General features: G+C 39.8%; 1 non-coding gene across 1 annotated transcript; it reads right to left on the reverse strand.

Moving 5' to 3' along the window:
- Positions 1-8,254: 8,254 nt before the first annotated feature.
- On the reverse strand, positions 8,255-8,361 carry LOC125163119 (U6 spliceosomal RNA). Its single transcript, XR_007151289.1, has one exon. It is a non-coding gene; the product is annotated as a U6 spliceosomal RNA (small nuclear RNA).
- Positions 8,362-8,738: the final 377 nt, after the last annotated feature.

Here is an 8,738-nt window from a genome sequence, read left to right on the forward strand (position 1 = left end):
TTTTTTATTCTAATGCTTAAGTAAATGTATACCTCTATAGATTTCATACTAGAGAAGAGATTCTCTAAAATTGGAAGACGGTGTTCTGGAAACCTAACCAATTTGTCCTTCTGGAAAGGGTGGGGTCAGAGAGCAAAAGTTGGCTATAGAAGCAAGGAGAACATTCCTCTCAGACTGGAGTTCTACATGAGAGACAAGGAGTATAAGCAAGGCTGAAAGAGGTCCTGTGCAGCCATACCATCTTTCTTTTCTTAAGTCATTTAACACAGAGAAGAAACTACATGGTCGTGGGGTAAAAGAAAAAGGGCAAATCTGGTCATGGATTTTGGCAAAACTTACTCCTCCCTTTGTTTCTCAGCTGTGTGGTTTTTAGGATGGTCCCTCTCATTGCCTCCCTCACCTCTGGCTGCAGGGAAGGGCCCCCTGGAGGGGGCAGGATGGAAGATGCAGCTAGAGAGGCCAGTCATCAGGAAGCAATAATGATGGTCTTGGAGCAATCCCAGCATAGCTGGGCCAAGAGAATGGACCACAAGTCCTGGCAGCAACACAAGTTCATCAGTGGACCAAAACAGGCAGAAACACACACCCAAAGACTACAAAATAAACGTTGCCTCGGCCAGCTGTCACCAGAAGCCAGCAGACAATAAACGTGGAGACCAGATGGCCCCCACCTCTCTGATGATGTAACTGAGGTCTCCTGATGCCTAGACACCACCCAAAGAGAAGGGGGGGAAGCCTCCCGAAAAATTCAACATTTACTTTCCCTTACCCCAAGATGGGATTGCCAAATGAAATACAGGAGGCTCAGTTAAATTTAAATTTCAGGTAAACAGGGGCGCCTGGGTGGCTTAGTCGGTTGGGCGGCCGACTTCGGCTCAGGTCATAATCTCGCGGTCCGTGAGTTTGAGCCCCGCGTCGGGCTCTATGCTGACAGCTCGGAGCCTGGAGCCTGTTTCAGATTCTGTGTCTCCCTCTCTCGGACCCTCCCCCATTCATGCTCTGTCTCTCCATGTCTCAAAAATAAATAAAACGTTAAAAAAATTTTTTTTTAATTTTTTTTCAGGTAAACAATACTTTTTTTTTTTTAAGGGTAAGTATGTCCCATTCAAAAAGTATGTCTTGTATTTGATTTGCTAAATCCAGTAACCATACGTCACAGGACAGCTTTAATCAGATTAGCCAAAAGCACCTAGAATGGACACGTTTAAGATTCCTTGGGAGGGGCACATGGGTGGCTCAGGCACCCCTCACCCAATCATTTGAGAGGTTTGTGGGACTGACTCTAGATCTTGGCTGAGCTCATGATCTCACGGTTAATGAAATTGAGCCCCATGTCGGGCTTTGCGCTGACCCCACAGCACCTGCTTAGGATTCTCTCTTTCCCTTTTTCACTGCCCCTCTCCCACTTGCACACTCATGCTCTCTCTCTCTCTGTCTTTGTGTGAGTGTGTCTCTCTCTCAAAATAAATAAACTTAAAAAAAAGATTCTTTGGGAAAAAACAGGGATGGAATGTTGGAAGTTTTATTTATTTACATTGTTTGCTGTTGCTTCGTTTAGCAATTCCTTTACTACTGAATAGGAATTAATGCTCCAGAATAAAATGAGCCCAGTTACTTAAAATGAAGTTACATTTCCTGTATATTTGAGTAGTACATTTTTACCTCACTGTGCGACAAACTTGGAGAGGTGCAACAGAATGCGTGACAAAGTATAGAGGCAAAAGTCTCCACATTTTTCATCAGAAAGAGTCATAAAGATACTGTCAAAATCTGGTAAGCCCAGAAACAGAGATCTTTATATATTTAAATTTTTTAAATGTTTATTCATTTTTGAATGACAGAGCACCAGCAGGGGTGGGGCAGAGAGAGAGGGAGACACTGAATCCAAAGCAGACTCCAGGCTCTGAGCTGTAAGCACAGAGTCCGACATGGGGCTCAAACTCACAACCTGTGAGATCATGACCTGAGCCAAAGTCATATTTTTAAGCGACTGAGCCACCCAGGTGTCCCAATCTCAATGTATTTAAACTCACAAACATAATCATAGAACTAAAAGCCCTCTACCTACCTTTAACTCACATGCACACAAACGAAACACAATACACAAACCCTATAGTAAAATTAACTTACTTAAGAGTGACCTTTAGAGAATTTAACTTATAATATTTTCTGTTTTAGTGTAAGAGCTGCCCTCACTACACATTGTGGTTTGTGAAAGGTGTCACTCGCCCCCTAAAGGTGATTTGTTCCTGCCCATCCACTCCCTCATTCATGTAATGGGGCCCTTTTCTCCTCCACCCCCAACCCATGTGATCAGTTTCTTCTCTTCTCTCCTCCCCCCATATGATTGGGTCCTTCCTTTTATGCCCCCTCCACTCTAATATGAGGGGGAAATGGAGGAGAAGGGAAGAGAGTAACCAGCTTTGAGGGGGTTAAAAGGTAAAACACCGCCAGGTCTAAGATAACATATAAACATGCCATTGTGTGTTTGAAGGCTTGAACACAAAGTCGAGCTGTATTGTCCAAGGAAAGAACTGAAGGGAACCTTTTCTGTTTGTAGAGTTGACAAGGAAAACCTTTGGATGAAGGTCCTAGACCTACAAAAAGCATCATGTCTGTGGGACAATTGGATCAGCCTGAGCAGAGCATCTCAGAGACATGAACTCTAGTCAAAGAACTGGGTCTTAGGGCTGTGTTGGGGAAGCCAGTGAAGTCCACTTTGGTCAAGCAGAGCCAAGAGGGAGCGGACATGCTCACAGAGATGTCCTTTTGGGGATCCTAGGGACCCCGGGCAGGAGCAGACCCTTAAGACCTCCTGGCAGCAATAGACTGGATGAGGAGAAGCACGAGGCTGTGGCTCCCTCTTCAGCTACCAGTGGAAGTGGGACTGACTCCTCTTGGAAAAGATCAGTTCCCTCAGACTTCTCAGCTAATGCAGAGCAAAAGCGTGAGGCTCTCCAAGGGTGAGATGGGAAATTTTCTGCCAGTCTGGCTGGGGAACACCTGAGAGTTGTGATATCAATATCAGATAAAGAGGAATTCAAGGCAAGAAGCGTTAGATAAGTCAGAATAGTACTTTACATAAAGAACTCCACAGTGAGGGACTGTCAAGGATCTCTGATAACCTTTCTGCTGCATTGTTTGGCATGGGCAATTTAGAAGTCTTAAATGTAATTCACCATATCGGATGTCAAAGAAGATAATGATTATCTCCTGAGATGCTGAAAGCATTTGACCAATTTCAACATCTTTTATGGTTTAAAATGTCAAAATAGTGATACATGAAGGCTCCACATGATTAATTAAATATATAACAAAGCCAAATCTAGCATTATTCTTTCTGATAAAATATTACAAGTGTTAAATGCAAGACACAGGTGTCCAATATACCTATTATTATTCAATATTAATCGGGAGTCAGTGTAATGTCCTGTAATGTTATTGTGAGTCAATGCACTTTGGAAGGCAAGAAGTCAAGGATACATACGGGAAAGAAAGAGGCAAAAGTAATATTATTTGAGAATATGATTATATGATTGGAAAACATAAGAAATTTCATTACAAATGATTAGAAACAATCTGAATTAAGTTAGGTAGTTACTTACAAATTTAATATAGAAAAGAACTAATAGCTTTCTCATATATAATCAACAATCACTTAGAAGATATGAGGGAATAAAAGATCCCTTTTATAATAAAATGAAACATGCCTATCAGACAGGATCGCAGACAACAGATTCCACTCTGGCTACCTGGAATAAAGATAAGTTTATCATAGGAAATTAAGACGCGTATGGCATTTGGGGAATATAGTTCAGGGAGCCAAGCTTGGGTGCTACAAAATGAGAAGCAACTCTACAAGCAGCAACACCTAATCACACCGCAGTAATGTTCTAGAGAAAACCCCTATGCCACTCAATACCTTTGCCATGAGATCTAGTCTTCCAAATGGGTCTCCTCTTGGTTCTCACTGCTGTCTTCCTAAATTTCATTCTGGTGTGTCAACTCCATAGAACTCACATAACATGCCAAATCCTAGCTACCACAGAGTCTAGAAAATCTGATTTTTAGCCTTTCAGTCTTTACAGGAAGTGTGCTGGAAGGGAGTCGGAGCTGGTGTTGAAGGATACAATTTATAGTGTCTGCCATAGCCCTTGACCAAACTTAACAAGAAACATGTAGGATGTACAGTGTAGGCAGTTGTAAAATTCAGTTGAAGGACTAAGGTTCTCAATAGAACTTAAAAAAATGGAAATATGTACGTAGTTCTTCAGTAGGAATAATTAATAATACAATGATGTCAGCTGTCCCTAAACCTCAGCCAACCAAAATCCAAAACAGGATTCTTTGAGGTGAAACCTTATAAACATTTTAATCTGAAAGACAAACCTATGGAATTGTCAAGAAAATTCTGGAAGAAAAGAAAAGTGAGGTGGGAACTAGCCTTAACACATACAAGTGGATTTATAAAGTTTTTGTAATGTTTAAAGTTTGGCTGTGGTGCAGGAACATAGGGAGTCCAAAAACAGACCCAAATAGATATAAAAATTTAGTACACAATAAATGTGCTATTTTAAACCAGTGATGAGATAGATAAATTAATCAACGAGTGGTTATTTTTAAAAACTAGCTCAATATTTAAAAGTAAAGAAAGGGGGTCCTGGGTGCCTTGGTCGGTTAAGCATCCGACTTTGGCTCAGGTCATGATCTCGCAGTCTGTGAGTTCGAGCCCCGCGTCGGGCTCTGTGCTGACAGCTCGGAGCCTGGAGTGTGTTTCAGATTCTGTGTCTCCCTCTCTCTCTCTGCCCCTCCCCTGTTCATGCTCTGTCTCTCTCTGTCTCAAAAATAAATGTTAAAAAAAAATTAAAAAAAATAATAATAATAAAAGTAAAGAAAACTTTATGCAATTGCCTTTGCCTTCTCCCCAGTAAAATGCAGGTAGGGTAGAAATTTTTACAAGTACAAAATATATTTTCTTTAATAAAAGATTCAAGCATCTAAAGAAACAAATATCTACAGAAAAGAGAGAAGCATTTAAAGCAGAACTGACGAACCACAGCCCTGGAGCCAAATCCAGCCATTGTCTGTTCTGATAAGTAAAGTTTTATTGGAACACAGCTAACCCCAATCGTTTACATATTTACCTACAATATGTAAATGGCTGCTTTCCTGCTACAACCGCAGAGTTGAGTATTTGTGATGGAATCCATTTGGCCCACAAAACCTAAAATATTTACTATGAGCTCCTTTACACATTAAGTTTGCCAATCCAAACAGGATAAAAGAACATCTAAAGAAAAAAGTAAAGGGGCGCCTGGGTGGCGCAGTCGGTTAAGCGTCCGACTTTAGCCAAGTCATGATCTCTCTGTCCGGGAGTTCGAGCCCCGCGTCGGGCTCTGGGCTGATGGCTCAGAGCCTGGAGCCTGCTTCCGATTCTGTGTCTCCCTCTCTCTCTGCCCCTCCCCCGTTCATGCTCTGTCTCTCTCTGTCCCAAAAATAAAATAAAAAACGTTGAAAAAAAAATTTAAAAAAATAAAAAAGAAAAAAGTAAAAAATGCTCCAGTACTGCATTGCTACCACCGCCATCGATCATGCTTCTTTCCGAGTTAACAGGGCTAATACTCTGAGTATACTTGAGTATATAGGCTGCTCTCAATATGTTAATATGCACATGTATGTACACATACACATAAGCGAGATTCCATAGTATGTATTGTTCTGCAACTTGCTCTTTTCAAGTAATATAGCTTGGACCTCTTTCCATGCCACAGAGAGCTACCTCATCCTTTTCAGTGACTGCACAGTAGTATACAATCAGGATTCAACCAAAATTTAATTAATATAACCATCCTTCCATAGGTAATGAGAGTTTCAAATGTCTCATAATTATAAGCAATATTACAAAGAACACTAAATGCATATCTGTGCACAGCCGAAAAAAACTTTAGTAGCTTACACGCTTAGGAATAGAATTACTAAATCAAAGGGCACACCCTTGAAATTTTCATTTTGATAGTGTCGAAATGCTCTCCAGGAAAAGGATATCAACATTTAAACTCCTACCAATTGGGTATACCACTGACCATTTTATTAAACCTGGTCTCAAACACACAATCTATTCTTGTTAATTTCAGCCACTGTGATGGGTGAAAAATGTATCTCGTTATTTCATTTTGCCTTTCTTTGACTAAAGGAACTCAGCCATATTTTTAAATTTCTTTTGGCCATTTGTGCTCCTGTGAATGGCCTATTTTCAGCCTTTGCTTCTTTTTCTTTTTTTTAAAAATTTTTTAAAGTGTATTTATTTATTTTGAGAGAGAGAGAGAGAGCAGGGGAGGGACAGAGAGACAGAGTGAGAGAGAGAGAATCCCAACCAGGATCCACACTGCCAGTGCAGAGCCCAAAGTGCAACTTGAACCCACAAACTGTGAGATCATGACCTGAGCCAAAGTCAAGAGTCAGACGCTTAACCGACTGAGCCACCCAGCCACCCCTGCTTATTTTTCTATAACAAAATTTGAAGGCACGTATTTTGGTCATTCTACACAGCATTTTATAGTTCTTGTCAAATTAGTTGCCAACATTTAGAAATGGGAATATTTAACATGTTTTAAATCCACATCTCTGGCTTCTCCTGAGTATTTGAAGACTCTACAGTACTGGGCCTCCATTGGCAATAAATGACTAGAACAGAAGAAAGCCTTCTTCCTCTTGTGGAGCAGGTGGTGTCCCTGATCCCATGTCCCTCTTCTCTCGAAACAGGCCACTGATCTCTTCCAATGACTTGTCTAATCTTGGTAGACACTTGGCTTTGCAAACCCTATTCTGTTTGGTCATTTACCTTTTTTTCTTAGTGATTGTAGGAGTTCTTTACATATCTAAATATATTCATGTGTCTCTTTTGTACATTGCAAAATTTTCTCCCATTAACTCCCTTTATTTAACTTTAGGATCACTGGATTTTGTAGTTGCTTAGGAAGGTCTTCCTTAATCCAAGTTTATAAAAACTATTATTGTTTATGTTTTCTTAAAATGCTTATGAGTACACTATAAGCATCATATGGTATTATTATTATATGTTTAGTTCTTGCCTGTTTCAAGTATAAATTATATTTTGTATGTGTTGTGGTACCCACTTTCTCAATTTCGTTTTTAGAGTATTTGATCATTTGCTCGGTTATTTGAAATACCACAAATAGGAGTACACTATTCTGTGCATTTTTTACAACTAAATAGTATATGTAGAGGATAATTTCATGTTGGTCTACATAGATCTACATGATTTGCAATAGTTATATTATTAATTCCATTATCAACTTATTTTGTAATCTAGTTAACCAGCCCCCTATTTAACATTTAGATTTTGTCTAGCATTAGGTTACTACAAACAGTGGCACGATAAGTATTTGTTTCATTATGTACCTGTGTGCATGACTATCAGTAGAATCAATTCCTAGGGGTTGAAGTATCAGTTATGAAAGTATGTGTACCTTTGAGGGATGCCTAGGTGGCTCAGTCGGTTAAGTGTCTGACTCTTGGTTTCACCTCAAGTCATGATCTCATGGGTACGGGGGTTTGAGCTCTGCATCAGTCTCTGCGCTGACAGTGTGGAGCCTGCTTGGGATTCTCTCTCTCCCTCTCTCTGCCCCTCCCCAACTCACATTGTCTCTGTCTCTCTCAAAATAAATAAATAAACTTTAAAATTTTTTTTAGAAAAACTTAAGGAAAAAAAGCATGTGTACCTTCTAAAGATAGAGAGGTTTATACTCCCACCAATGATGTATGGGACTGCCTTTTTCCAGCCTGTGTGTATTTTCTCACTTACTGATTTTGCAAGACCATCTGATATATCTGATAGGTGAAAAGTGGTGTTCATGATTTTAACTTCTATTTCTTTCATTTTCAATGAGATCAGGCATCCTTTTATGTGGTGGAACCACTTTTTTTGTTTTGTTTTGTTGGGTTTGTTTTGTTGGGTTTTTTTTTTTTTTTAATAAATTCCTTATCTGGGTCTTTTGCACATTTTCTAAGACCTTTTTCTTACTGGTCAGTAATGATTTCTATTGAATGATGAGGCCCTTCTCTTATACACTGCAAGTATTTCTTCAGGTTGTGGTTTCTAATTTTCCTTTTTATGCTTTCTGCTGTGTAGAAATGTTTTTAATGTAGTCATGTGCATTAATGTTTTTTTTATTTATGGCTTCTGGGTTTTAAGTATTACTTAGAAGGACCTTCCACAGCCTCCCTCCCTTTTTTTAATAGAGAATGCTTCACAAATTTGTGCATCATCCTTGCACAGAATCCATGCTAGTTTTCTCTGGATCATTCCAATTTTAGTATATGTACTGCCAAAGTGAGCACCTTTCCACCTCTTAATACTCATTGTGAAAAAATCTCCCACTTAATTGTTTACATTTAAATTATTTTACATTTTTTTAATTTTTTTTAAGTTTTTATTTATTTTTGAGACAGAGAGAGACAGAGCGTGAATGGGGGATGGTCAGAGAGAGAGGGAGACACAGAATCTGAAATAGGCTCCGAGCTGTCAGCACAGAGCCCAACGCGGGGCTCGAATTCACGGACCGCGAGATCACGACCTGAGCTGAAGTCGGATGCCTAACCGACTGAGCCACCCAAGCGCCCCAAATTATTTTACATTTTTTAAAGTTTATTTATTTTCAGAAAGAGAGAGTAGCGGAGGGACAGAGAGAGAGAGAGAGAGAGAGAGAGAATCCCAA

The sequence above is a fragment of the Prionailurus viverrinus genome, chromosome A3 (assembly GCF_022837055.1).
Source record: "Prionailurus viverrinus isolate Anna chromosome A3, UM_Priviv_1.0, whole genome shotgun sequence".
NCBI classification, from domain to species: domain Eukaryota; kingdom Metazoa; phylum Chordata; class Mammalia; order Carnivora; family Felidae; genus Prionailurus; species Prionailurus viverrinus.